Genomic DNA, 14,188 nt, shown 5'->3' on the forward strand with positions numbered 1-14,188 from the left:
TCTGGCTGCTGCTATTTTACAGCCTATCAAATAGTGCCCATTTGAAACTGTTCTTCAAGAAGTTATTTGTTTTCCTAATATGCATGCAATACGGTGCATTGCTAATGGCACACCTGTACATCATGCTGGTATGTGTTTTAATTGAAGGCTAAAGTTATATTTGTAACCCAGTGTCTGTATGCCATTTTTGGGCTTGCCCTTTCTGCAGGGTCATAACTTGGCTTTTTACCAACCTCCTCCTATTTTTTGCTGAATTCGTTTTTGCTGGCCTTAGGACTCTGCACACTTTACCACTTGTAACCATTGATAAAGTGTTTGTGCTTGGTCCTTAAAACATATTAGATTGGCTTAAAACCAATTGGCCTATTCTGTTTACTTGTAAGTCCTTAATAAAGTTGCAGTACATGTGCCCTATTACTCCATCTTGACCTCTGACTCCATTTTGTGCTTAGCTTAGCTTCAAATGCAGTCACAGCTTGTTTTCTACATTGAACGTGTTTTCACTCTTCTCACCAGAGAAGGGAACATATCGTAGGGGATGTAACGGTGATAGGAGTGTACCAGGATGAGAATTTTTATAGCAGAGAAGGGTATGGCTATGTCTTGGAAATGCACATTGAGATCTGGCCAATTCTTTTGTGTGTTTTCAACACAGACCAAGTACAGCCAGTGCTTGAATTTCACAACTTTCTCAAAGGGAGGTGGAAGGTTACCAGAACCTTCCTCTTGGGTTTGTTTAAGGTATATAAGATGGGGAAACTTGGCGCTGGGGCAGAGGAAACTAATTTTTGAGGGTGGATGCACTGCTCAAAAGATTAGAGTCTCATTAGGGAATACTTCTCCTGTCTTAGCTGTCCAGGGTTCCACAGCTTGATGCTGGCAAGGACAAGGACGATGTTGGTTTCGATCCCCACGGTGATGCATTTTTAATTCTTAATTATATAGCTTTGCTGTGTGCATGCATAAATATATATATATTTACTGCATACATATTCATTGTTGATATATGGCACTTTTTCTGTGTATTATTATTCAACTGCTGTGATTATTCTAGTATCTGAATATATTTTGCTGCATTCAATTTAAATGCTCACGTTAATATTTTTGTATGTCCTCGTTTGAAAGCTGGGAAGTGCTTTAAAGTTTTAATTGCCATTTCGACCTAGCAAAATAAACTTTTTGCCAGACCTAAACCATTCTTCTTAATGCAAATAAGTCACCCCTACGATAGGCTCTGGACAGCCCGGAGAACAGGGTGCAATGTATTTAAAACATAATACATATTTTTAAGTTGTGCATGTCCTAGCATTGAAAAACTCCTAAATTAATTTGTCACTACTGCAAAGCCTACATTTAACATAGGATAACATGGAAGTTGCCACATTGCATTTTATAAGTCTAATTTCCAAATGGGAACAGGAAACTAGTTTATGTTTGGTGTCGCTGGAATTGGAATTTAAAATCCTAACTGATGTGGCTGTCAGATTATTGTTTTCAATTCTGAAAATGACACTTCTAGAAAGTTAGCGTTTTCTTGTCCTAGCCATTTGGTCTCTGCAACCTGCTTCTGGGTCACATGAGTATGTGTAGCTGACAGTTGAGCTTTGTGTATTCCACCTAGACAGCCATACACAGTGGGGAACTTAAGTGAAACTAGATGGTCCATTTATAGCAGGATGGGAGGGAGTAGCTGGGCCCAACCCCATTTACACTTGAAAAGGCTGTGTTCTATCTCCACACAAAGAGCTGCATACCCCATGTAGTTACTCTGGAGCCAGGGGCAGGAAAGCAGGGCACCTGTACACTTCAGAAGCATCTCCCCACTTCAAAGACACTACTGTGTATAAATACTGGATCTCAGACCCCAACTCTTCAGTAGCCAGGATGAAGGACTGCCACTCTGATGGACTGCAGGTCTGAAGGAGCTGCTGCCTTGTTGTGCTGACCTACCTGCTGTCCTCCTGCCTGGTGAGAAGGACTAAACCTCCATCACTTGAACCCAGATCCCAGAGAGACTCAAAGGACTAGTTAACTGGCCTCCTGATCGGAAGCCTCAGGAACACAACAGACTTCCAACAATGTTGCATCTGCACCCTGACTCTTCCGTCTGTGAGTCTACCCTGCCAAGTGGTGCCACCTCAGTCCTGGGCCCTTCAAAATGGGCTTAAGGTGCTCTGACAGCCTCTGGGGAGCCAGCAAAAGCAATGCATCACCTCCGCTGAACAGAACAAGTTCGAGCAGAACTGATGCATCGCTCCTCCTGTGCGGATTGGACCCGTTGCAAAGACCAGCACACATCACAGCTCTTTGCAACCGCTACATTGCCCTGACTGGGCAACGTATCCTCGGCAAGGCATTGCATATCTCATTTATGGCAGCTTTGACGATGACACCAGACTCTATATCACAGCCTCACTGCTCTTCAAAACTGATGCATCACCTGACTGTACCTCATCCTCAACACAGGCCCTCATATTGCTTTCTCACCTCAACTCAAAATGGATGCATTGCTTCAGCTTTGTGAAGCATCTTCAAGTTTGGCTTTTTTTGCTTTTTCAAATTTTATCTCTGACAGTTATGCCTAAGACTACACCTGCAAGAATGATATTTCAGCTGGCCAACATCTATGCCTACACTGTGGCTTAGCTCAAGGAGTTCTGTAAGGAGAGGGGACTTCCAGCTAAGAGCACCACCAGGAATCTAGAGCTCCAAAATGTGCTAAATACCTGTCTGGAGGCCCATCGGTCACTGATTGAAGCCACAAGAGAGGATAATGAGATGAAAGGGCCTGGAGAGGATCTTCCCGTTGTATCACCCCATCAGCTATTTATGGGGATTACAAGACCTTGAAGTGGAGCTCCCCGTCAGGAAAAGGAGAAATGTCTCTTCCTGCACCCTGTACCCAGAGGAACTGGCAGAAAGGAGGTAGGAGAGAGAGAGAGAGCTCAAACTGCCAACACCCAGTTAAGGATGCAAGAAAAGAAACTAGCAGGTCTTGTGCCACATCTTCCTTCGCTGCCTTAAGTTTCTGCTTCTTCCTTGGTTTGTCGTTTGTGATCTGTGCTCTGTGCCTGACATGCGTTTATTTCAGTTACCTTTCTGGGCCTGTTCTGCTATCTGTCTGTGCCTTGTAATTTTTAATTGTGCACTTCTCCCACCATTTTTTTCTCCTGCCAGTTCCCTCTTCCCGCCTTTCAGTGTTGTTTTCTGTGTCTGATATATTTTTAGGTAGTGATCCTTCTGCGCCTTGTTTTTTTATGTTCTGTGCCTTATCTTTCTAATTGTGTACTTTCCACCTGGTCCGCTGTCTTCTCCCACCACCTCCCACTTACTGCCTCCCATCACCCCTCCCAGGACTGCTTAATGGAGGCTGCAGCATGGTTGCACATTGACTGTATGCATTTGGTGTGCCACTGGTGTGCTTAAGGCAAGCCGGTCTCCGCCTGTCCTTGCCTGGTCCACACCCAGCACCAGGAACATGGGTTTTTCCACCCAGTGCAGCAAAACTGCCACATACCTCCAAGCCCTGAATCTCTGGCACTTCGATAACAACAATTGCTTCTGCATCTTCACACATCACCAGAGGACTGTTCTCCTGTCAGCACTGCTGCTTCAACTGCAACACTGAAGCAACCAACGTCAGAGACACCACAAATACAACTGCCTCCACCATGCTGACCGAGACTGCCAGGGTACAACTCCAGTGCATTCTACTTAACGCACGATCACTTGGCAAGCACACCACGGAAATCTGGGATAAGATCTCTTCCCTCGCTCCTAATGTCATCTTCATCACAGAGACATGGCTGAAATTTGCCTCCGCACCACTCATCGTCACCCCAAAAGGCTACAATATAACACACTGGGATGGAACCAACAAACAAAGAGGTGTAATTACTGCCTCTACAAGACACCATCCACTGCACGACTGCCTAAGATGACTCCACCCTGATAATGGAGCATCTCAACTTCAAACTTCACACAGGTGGAAAAAGCACCATCACAAGCACCTTCGGCTACTGACCACCAGGACTGCACCCCAACTCCTGCAATGCAATCCCTGACATCATTGCCCTGATTGCCATCAACTCCGAGCACTACATCTTCCCAAGGGACTTTAACTTCCACCTCGAAGACCTCAGAGACACCAACACTAATGACCTCCTAGAAAGCATGAGCAAAATTTACCTCAAGTAACTTGTCACCGACACTACCCACATCGCTCATACCCATCTTCTTATCCAGAGACAGAGTCAAGTACAACCACATCTCACAGCTCACCTAGACGGATCACTACAGCTTCCACTTCACCATCTCAACACAGGCACCATGCTCCTCAGATCCACAAGCAGATACTGGAAAACGATGTCAGAATATCAGTGAAACAATGCTGTCAACTCCCACCTCCTGAACACAACATCCAACCTAGATCAGGCTGAGAAGAACTTCTCCCAGTGGATCACAGAAAACGCTGACACAATCACCCCCACCAAGCCAGCCAAATCCAAAGGACCTGCCAGCTCACTGCTGAAATGAAATCCAAATACAAATGCTGGCAATTAGAAAATAAGTAGTGCACCAGCAAAGAGACCGGAGACCCCACGACCTTCAAGACAGCACTCAACAGAACCACCGTCTTCTGAAAGATACAGAGAATAACACCCTAGCAGACGGCATAGAAGCCAGCACAAACTGCAAAAAAGACCGCTTCACCATAGTGAAGGAGTTTTCTAACCCTGCAGCTGCTGAGAACAACATCATCCCATCCCAATAACTGTGTGACACCTTGGCAGACTTCTTTCACAACAAAATCTCAGTCATCTACAAAAACTTAAAATCCCAACCTTCCGCCACCAAGAGCATCAGCCTGGAAACAACCACAAACAAAAACCCCAAACACCTGCTCATCCACTGGGACCCTCTCACAACTCAAGCCAAAGTCTCCAAAATGAACTCAGAAGTACCCATGGACCACTATCCCAACCACATCTTCAGCCCCGGGAGCAAGACAATTGGCAACAAGCTCAAGAAGGTCTTGAAGACCTCGGCCTCTTTCCCTGGAGGCTGAAAACAAGCTGAAGTGAGTCCCTTCCTGAATAAAACACCTACTGACTCAGCAGAACCAAAGAACTAACTGCCCAACTCCCTGTTCCTCTTTCCAGCAAAGGTTCTTGAGAAGGCAATCAAACACCTTGAACACACCAACTTCCTGGACCCCTCTCAAGCTGTATTCTGAGCCATCCACAGCACCGAGAGAGCCATGATTGCAGACACCGATTACATCAGGGCCCTTTTTAGACCATAGCAAAATGGCCGCCCTCATCCTTCTGGACCTGTCATCCACTTTCAACACCATCTCCCATCACATCTTTTTGAACATACTCCACCACATCAGAATTTGGGGAGATGCCCTCAAAAAGATCTTCTCATACCTCACCGGAAGAAAAAACAGAGAGACCGTCTCCCACTGTTCACCTCAGAATCCAAGAAGATTATCTGCGGCCTTCCCCAAAGATCGTCCCTCAGACTTACCCTCTTCAACACATACACGACCCCTGTGGCCAACACTGACAGATCACATAAACTCAAAATCATCTCCTGTGGCAACAACGTCCTCTTGCTGTCAGTAGACCCTCAACTACCAGAGCCGATTTCCACCGATGCATGATGAATGTCGCGGACTGGATTGAGGACAACTGTCTCAAGCTCATCTTGGACAAGACAAAAGACCTCATCTTTGGTAACAACACTTTTGAAAGGAACGATGTATGGTAGTCTAATGAACTCAGCCTATCCCTTGTCCTAACACACCACACCCCCATCCTCGGCATCATCTTGAACAACAAGCTGTCTATGAAGAAACCGGTACGTGCAATCTCATCCCCCTGCTTCCACACCCTAATCATGATCCCCAAGATCTTCAGGTGGCTCCCAGTCAACACCAGAAGGACAGTCACACAGGCCATCATCACCAGCAGTCTGGACTACAGGAGCACACTTTACATAGGAATCACTGCACGCCTCCTGAAGAGACTTCAGACAAAACTCAGTGGCAAGGTTCATCCTCGATCTCCCCAGAAGGACCAACATCACACCACACCTCAAGAAGCTACACTGGGTCCTGATCCAGAAGAGATGCCAGTTCAAGATGTTGACCCATGCATACAAAGCCCTGCACAATGAAGGACCAGCATAGATAAATAAACGCATGACCTGCCAATGACCACCTACGATCCACCTCCCTCTTCCTCGCAGACACCCCTGTATCCACTGGGGCAACAGAGGAGGACCCTCTTTCTCACACCTTGTAGCCAAAGCTTGGAATGACATTCCCCTGCACCTCAAGACTGCCTCATCACTTTAGGAATACAGGAACTCAAAACCTGGCTGCTCTAATGAACAAATTCACAGCAGCTAGCAAACCAGCACCTTGAGACCCTCACGGGTGATATGCCACCTTTATAAATCCTGATTTGATTGATTGAGGCAGATGAGAAGAAACTGGCCTTGGTGGCCAAGAACTCTGAGGCAGATAAAGCCTTAGAGGAGAAAACGTTGGTACTGGCTCATGAACTGAGCCTGAAGAAGGTGGAACTCAAGGCCAAACAGACAGAGTCCAGCAGTGATGGTTGAGGATACACACAGTGCCCCCTTGAGACAAGAGGGTCCATGTCCCTAAAGGTCTTGTGCCTTACTGGTCTGTAGGACAACATTGACCAGTCTCTGAACCGATGGGAGGTAGAGTGGAAGTAGCATGCAGAACATCCAGGGCTGCCTTTCCCTACTCTAAAAAACCTCAGAGTTGTGAGAGCCCCGCATGGCCTTGGTTCTGACTCTTGACACTGACAGCTGTCTATAGCCTCTGTTGGTTATTCTCCTCATGGGCAGAAGTTTTCTTGGGTTAGGGCCAGAAGTCTGATCAAGGGTAAAATGGCCCACATCACTTTGTTGGCCATTTTGGTACTGTATGGGATGCATCTGTAAGCAAGTTAACTTGACAAGGCGAAGCGTTCCCCATGGGTCAGTTCAGTGGCTCAGGAGAGTATAGACAGAGGGATCTTACTGAGCTCAGAGAGGCATAGAACTGACAAGTGCCCCGGCATACCAGGGCCTTCGTCCATTTTCTGTCATCTAAGCAGGGAAGCCAATCAGGAATTGATTAGTCTACCCTGGATTTTGGCTGGAGGTGGGTAGGTATTGTGTTAGACTTGGCCCTTTCAGCAGGGTCATCCCCAGAGTTTTTGCCTTCCTCCTCCTATTTTTTGCTGGATGTGTTCTTGTTGGCCTTAGGACTCTGTGAACTTTACCACAGTTAACCAGTGCTAAAGTACTTGTGCTTTCTCCATAAAACTTGTTACTATGGCTTGTACCCAATCGCATATTTAACCTCTTAGCTGCTGGGCCTCCCCCCCCGTGCTGAGCCCTTTTTTTGCTATTTGGGGTAGTTCGCACTTAGGCCTTCATAACTTTTTGTCCACATAAGCTATCCACGCCAAATTTGTGTCCTTTTTTTCCAACATCCTACGGATTCTAATGGTACCCAGACTTTGTGGTTCCCCCCCCGAGGAGACCAAGAAAATAGCCAAAATACAGTGAACATTTCGTTTTTTCCCCAAAAAATGGGAAAAAAGGGCTGCCGAAGAAGGCTTGTGGTTTTTTCCCTGAAAATGCCATCAACAAAGGGTTTCTGGTGCTGAAATCACTATCTTCCCACCTTTCAGGAACGGGCAGACTTGAATCAGAAAACCACATTTTTTAACACAAATTTGGCATTTTACTGGGACATACCCCATTTTTACTATTTTTGGTGCTTTCAGTCTCCTTCCAGTTAGTGACAGGAATGGGTGTGAAACCAATGCTGGATCCCGGAAAGCTAAACATTTCTGAAAACTAGACAAAATTCTGAATTCAGTAAGGGGTCATTTGTGTAGATCCTACAAGGTTTTCCCACAGAAAATAACAGCTGAAATAAAAAATTATTAAAATTGAGCTGAAAACAACAGCCATTTTTCTTTAGGTTTTACTCTGTAACTTTTTCCAGCGATGTCAAATTTCTGAAAGCAATATACCGTTTTGTCTGCTGGACTCTTCTGGTTGCGGGGATATAAAGGGCTTGTAGGTTAATCAAGAACCGTAGGTACCCAGAGACAATAAATGAGCTGCACCCTGCAGTTGGTTTTCATTCTATACCGGGTATACAGCAATTCATTTGCTGAAATATGAAGAGTGAAAAATAGGTATCAGGAAAACCTTTGCATTTCCAAAATGGGCTCAAGATAAGGTTTTGAGGAGCAGTGGTTATTTGCACATCCCTGAATTCCGGGGTGCCCATACTAGCATGTGAATTGCAGGGCATTTCTCAAATAGACGTCTTTTTTACACACTCTCTTATATTTGGAAGGAAAAAATGTAGAGAAAGATAAGGGGCAATAACACTATGTTCCCCCAAGTCTCCCGATAAAAATGATACCTCACTTGTGTGGGTAGGCCTAGCCTCGCGACAGGAAATGCCCCAAAACACAACGTGGACACATCCCATTTTTTTGACAGAAAACAGAGCTGTTTTTTGCAAAGTGCCTAGCTGTGGATTTTGGCCTCTAGCTCAGCCGGCATCTAGGGAAACCTACCAACCCTGTACATTTATGAAAACTAGAGACCTAGGGGAATTCAAGATGGGGTGACTTGTGGGGCTCTGACCAGGTTCTGTTACCCAGAATCCTTTGCAAACATCAAAATGTGGCAAAAAAAAACACGTTTTCCTCTCATTTCGGTGACAGAAAGTTCTGGAATCTGAGAGGAGCCACAAATTTCCTTCCACCCAGCGTTCCCCCAAGTCTCCCGATAAAAATGATACCTCACTTGTGTGGGTAGGCCTGGTGCCCGCGACAGGAATAGATCACACAACGGTCAATGTTGGTCCTTACATGAGGCAGCTGTTGACCCTGGGGTGATCCATTCCTGACGCAGGCACTAGGTGTAGGCACTCAAGTGGGGTAGTGTTTTTATCAGGACAGGTGAGGAGTCACTGGGTGGTAGGAATTTTGTGGATCCCAGCATATTCTTGTAGTTTGTGTGACAGAAATGCGAGAAAAATAGAGTTTTTATTCAACATTTCAGCTTTGCAGGGTATTCTGGGTAAGAAAACTTTGGGGAATCCACACAAGTCACACTTCTGTGGACTCCCCCGAATGTCTAGTTTCCAGAAATGTTTGGGTTGAGTGTGTTTCTCTATATGGCCGCCGAACCCAGGACCAAAAAGACAGGTGCCTGCCTTACAAAACCAGTTTGTTTTGCCATAGATAATTTTGATATCTCCACAATACGATTTGGGCGGTGGAAATTGGGGCTGAACTAAATTGGGGAGCTCCCAAGAGAGCACTCTCTCTTTCTGCTTGCCACCGCATTCACCTGCTCTCTGGGTTGGGCTAACCCACTATTACCCAGTTGCACAAACAGCTTGCGAAGGGACAGCAGGACTGTCCTCATCACCTCCCTCATAATGTACTGGAAGAGGAGTTATCGAATGGGACTCCTCCGACTGAAAAATCACTCCCAGAGTCTGCCCCATTGTCCTATCCCTCAGATGCTGTCTCAGTATCTGATGTCTCAGTCTCTGATCCTATGTCAGAGCTGTCCTCTATAACCCGAGTGCGGCAGCAGTCATCCATCAAGATGCATCTCTGCTATTGGCTAAACTGTTGCTCTAAAACACTAGCCTACGTAGACAGTCACAAAATCAATGGTGTGTGTGAGATACGTGCAACAGTAGAGGCCACCTTACCTGCGCTTCTTCCCTCAATCTGCACGTTCTTTCAAGACACTCAAAAAACACCTTGTCACATACCATTCGTCAGTCTTTAGCACCTCCTGCGCCCAGTCCAACAATCATTATTGGTGCTCCCACTCCCTCCTCTTCGGATTCCCTCATTACCACCCAGCAAAAGTGCCCTTCATCTCTCCATAGCCGCCCTCCACCCCGCACATACATTTCATTGGTATTATAGCGCAGGTAATGGCTGACTTTACTAATGTACTCAGCTATTTACATAAAATACAGATTTGCTCTTTGCAGTAGGCATATAAACCTTCTGCGCTTCTTTATGGCACTAACACTGCCACTAGACAAGTCTGACCCTTTTGTAGCAGAAACATAGTCACAATACTTACTTGACTTTTTTATTCCTGCCTAAAAGCTACAGTTGAAAAGCGTCAGTTGAAGTATGTGCATTGCTTTGAAGACGCAAGCTGCAACTGCAAGAAAACTGGTGGCAAATCTATATATATATATATATATATATATATATATATATATATATATATATCACTTTTATATGTGGGTCTGGTTTTCCTGGGGGCCGATCGCAGCCCCAGAGAAACCACACACATATTGACAAAAGTGATATATATATGACAGCCAACCACCTGAAACTCAAAAAAAATAATTGTGGCACCCGTTGTTCTAAAGTAAAATTAATTAGAATAAAAAATCTAATCTAGCTATAATCTATAATTATTTAATATTTACATCTTAATAAATTCTTAGTTTGAATTTCCTATTATTTACATCATCCAATTAAACAATCAATCCTTAATATATTTCACAAGTCCCAATTATATCAGTCCATATAATTCCTAGTGCGCTTCATACACTGAAGTTGTTATATTAGTTTCCAAAGTCCATTTAATTCAAAACTGATGTTCCTATGAAATTTATTTTCACCTCCGATTTGAATAAGAATCCACATTGGAATCAAAAATTGTCCAAGTTCCTTGAAACAATCTCTCAGCCAACACGTGTTTCGTCATTTGACTTCCTCAGGGCTGGGATATAGTTTCTCCTTATAGTATAATAATCTGGAACCCAAGTGTCATCACAGACACATTATTTAAACTCTATTTGACTTAAATAAATTCATATATGGATGAATCAATAGCTAGTACCAGCATAAAAACCTGTAACCAAGAGTGATTCAAAATGGTGAATAAGTGTTAATATCCAAATCAGACCCCAACTCATTTAGGTTTTAATTTAATTTAAACAGACCACCACAGAGTGACTGCCTCAACATGCATACCCACCCATAGTGTCACCAGAGTACACGAGAAACAGTGTGCAACCCTGTATAAAAAAAGTTAATTTAAGAACCAAAGAAAAAGACGTTATCCTTATAAAAAAACACCCTTATTTGTCACAAAATAAATAGACAATACGTCTTCCTATATAAGCCAATGGTCACCCCAAGAAAAATTCTAATGATAAATATATATATAATAATAAAATACCTTCCAACTTGCCACCAGTATATGAACATTAAATGTATCAACCAGTTGACTCCCCTGTCATCTGGAAAGTTCTATAGGTCATCTTTCATTTGCCTCGTACATAATTCCAAAAAGGAGTAGCCTGTGTGAAAAAGGACGTGTACAAATCTTCATTCGCTTTCCACATATTACCGTTCCCCCGATAGTACTGCAAGTTTACTCCAATAAACTTGTCAAGTTATATAACCTCCTGCCAGATCTCACCATAAAAACGACCAGTGAATAATTCGTAATGCCGAACACATTAGACTCCCCACAGTTGAAATTATCCTAATTATCCGTACCTCTTCTCCAATCTCCAACCGGTTGCCCCATGGAACGTGGCCTGCCTGCCGACCTCCCCGTAATCCTTCTCCTCGCGTGTCTGTATCTACGACCATATAGACGCCGTGACACGCATAGAGCAGCTCGTCTAATTTCAAACTATCCCCTACGTAGACGCCGTTTACGGCGTGTTCATAGACCCCTTTTACAAGGGTTCTTCCATCAATAACATCAAGGAAGGACTACTTCCCTTCCACATTGATCAACACAAAAATAGGACTGCTGCTACACACTCATGTAATTTCAAACGAAACCCTGATAAGTTATTAAGACTCAATACAAAGGGAAAAGCCCATAAATATCAATATTGATCACAATATATATCTATAACTCCACCCATATTATTTAATAAATAAACTAATTTATTTCTGTTTGTTTATTTTATATGTGACAACTAACGGTAGTTAGTAGAGTTAGTATGAAAAAAGGAAGTAAATTATTCCATAATCCAACACCGGGAAAAATCATATTTAATTGAATAACACTAAATATGAAAAATAAAAAATATATAAACTATATATTAGAAGAATTTTATGATAATAAAAATAATAATAAAAATAAAAATAAAATCAAAGAGTAAGTGAAGGCAGAGAAAGAAGGAGAAATGTTATAACGAACTCATCCCACATACCTTCAACAAAATAATCTATCATACAATATTCAAGTCATACATTAATATAAATACAATCATAATTACAATCTTCCGTTGTTATAACAGAATACCTTGTACTTTCTGGTAATGATTAAAGGCCATTCTTATAGTACCAACATCACATATTACATAACCTCAGAGAATTTTTTACTTCACAATCTAATAAAACACTTCACAGAGCTACTTCTAGATTACTCTCAAACTTATGTAAATTAATATGTTCAGTCTCCCAAAAAATACTCTAATTCCCTATCAGTATTCAGTCCGTCTTCTACTGCCCTTAACCGCATTATCCACATTGCTTCTCTTCTGCGTAGTGTTAATTCTCTATTCCCACCTCTCTGATCTCTTAATATTTGTTCGCAACCAAAAAAAGTGAAGCCGATTCTTGTATTTTGTGATTTACAGTTGATCATATGCGCTACCACTGGATATCTAACATCCTGCTGAGCCAACGCTCTAGCATGTTCTCCAATCCTGATTTTTAACAATCGGATTGTACTGCCAACATAATATCTTTTACATTTGCAGACCAAAATATATACTACAAAGGAGGTATTACAGTCCATATATGACCTAATAGGAAATGTTTCACCCAATAGATTAGAAAATTCCTTACGCCCATGACAGGCCCATCTACAAAGTCCACAACCTCCACATTTGAAAAATCCCACTTTCTGTATTTGCAGCCAATTAGTCTTTGAAACAGTTCTGGGGAAACTAGGACTCAATGACCTCCCCCTTCGGAATGTAAATATGGGTTTGTTAGTTAGAAATTCTGTCAGTATTTAATCTCTAAGTAAAATGTGCCAGTGTTTGGTGATATATTTCTTCAAAATCCTTGTACTATCTGTAAAATCTGTTATTAGTCTCACTTTCTCTTCCTTTTGCCTCTGAGTGCCTTTATTTTTTGATATCAATGTTGCCTGACGCGGAACCCATCTTATTCTGTTTTGTGCTTTGATAATGACCTCAGCATTATAACCTCTATTTCTGAAACGATTACCCATTTCTTCAATGCACTTTTCAAATTCACCCTCATCACTACAATTTCTCCGTGCTCTAAACATCTCTCCATAGGGAATTGATTCAATTTGGTATTTAGGATGTGCACTTTCCGCATGTAATATTGAGTTGCAGGCAGTAGATTTTCGAAACAGTTTACTCTCAATATGACCATTTTTTATGTACAATTCTACATCCAGAAATTCTATACTGGTCATACTATATTTACATGTAAATTTAACATTCATATCATTTGAGTTAAGAAAGTCCACAAAATCCATTAAAAGACTGGTCCATAACATTATACAATCGTCTATAAAACGTCCCCAATAGAGGATGTGTGTCTGCCAAAGGGCAGCACCTGGACCCCAGACCCACCTCTCCTCAAACCGGCCCATAAAGAGTCCTGCATATGAGGGAGAGATCCTGGAGCCCATGGCTACCCCTTGTTTTTGTCTAAACCAATCCTGCTCAAAAATGCAGTCAGTTCCAGCCGGGGTCAGTGATCCAGGATCAGACCCGGGAGACTCAAGCCTAATATGCTCTTCCCCATGCACCCCCAGTCCTAGCAGGGAAAACATGCCTCACCAGGATCGCAATGCTGATACACTGCAGTCCCTCAGGAGCTACAACAGTCCTCCACCAGCCAGAGTCCAGAGGGTTTGGCCTGCAGGTATCTCTTTGCTCCCTGCACTGCTGGGATCAGCAGTGTATATATGGATGAGCAGCCTAAGCTCAACCTGCATGATCAAGGCGACAAGGAAGGCAGCTCCTGGACAGTGGGCCACTGGGGATCAGGGTTGGATCGAGGGCAAATCTTTGGCGGAGGGACTCGGACAGAATCGCTGTTTACCTCAACTGATCCTGGTCCCGACTCGTACATCA

At 43.3% G+C, this 14,188-nt stretch overlaps 1 protein-coding gene across 2 annotated transcripts in view; it reads left to right on the top strand.

The window, feature by feature from the left end:
* IL18RAP (interleukin 18 receptor accessory protein) overlaps positions 1–14,188 on the top strand; it is a 275,544-nt gene that overhangs the window by 94,148 nt on the left and 167,208 nt on the right. The gene's annotated exons all lie outside the window — the stretch shown is intronic.

The sequence above is a fragment of the Pleurodeles waltl genome, chromosome 8 (assembly GCF_031143425.1).
Source record: "Pleurodeles waltl isolate 20211129_DDA chromosome 8, aPleWal1.hap1.20221129, whole genome shotgun sequence".
NCBI classification, from domain to species: Eukaryota; Metazoa; Chordata; class Amphibia; order Caudata; family Salamandridae; genus Pleurodeles; species Pleurodeles waltl.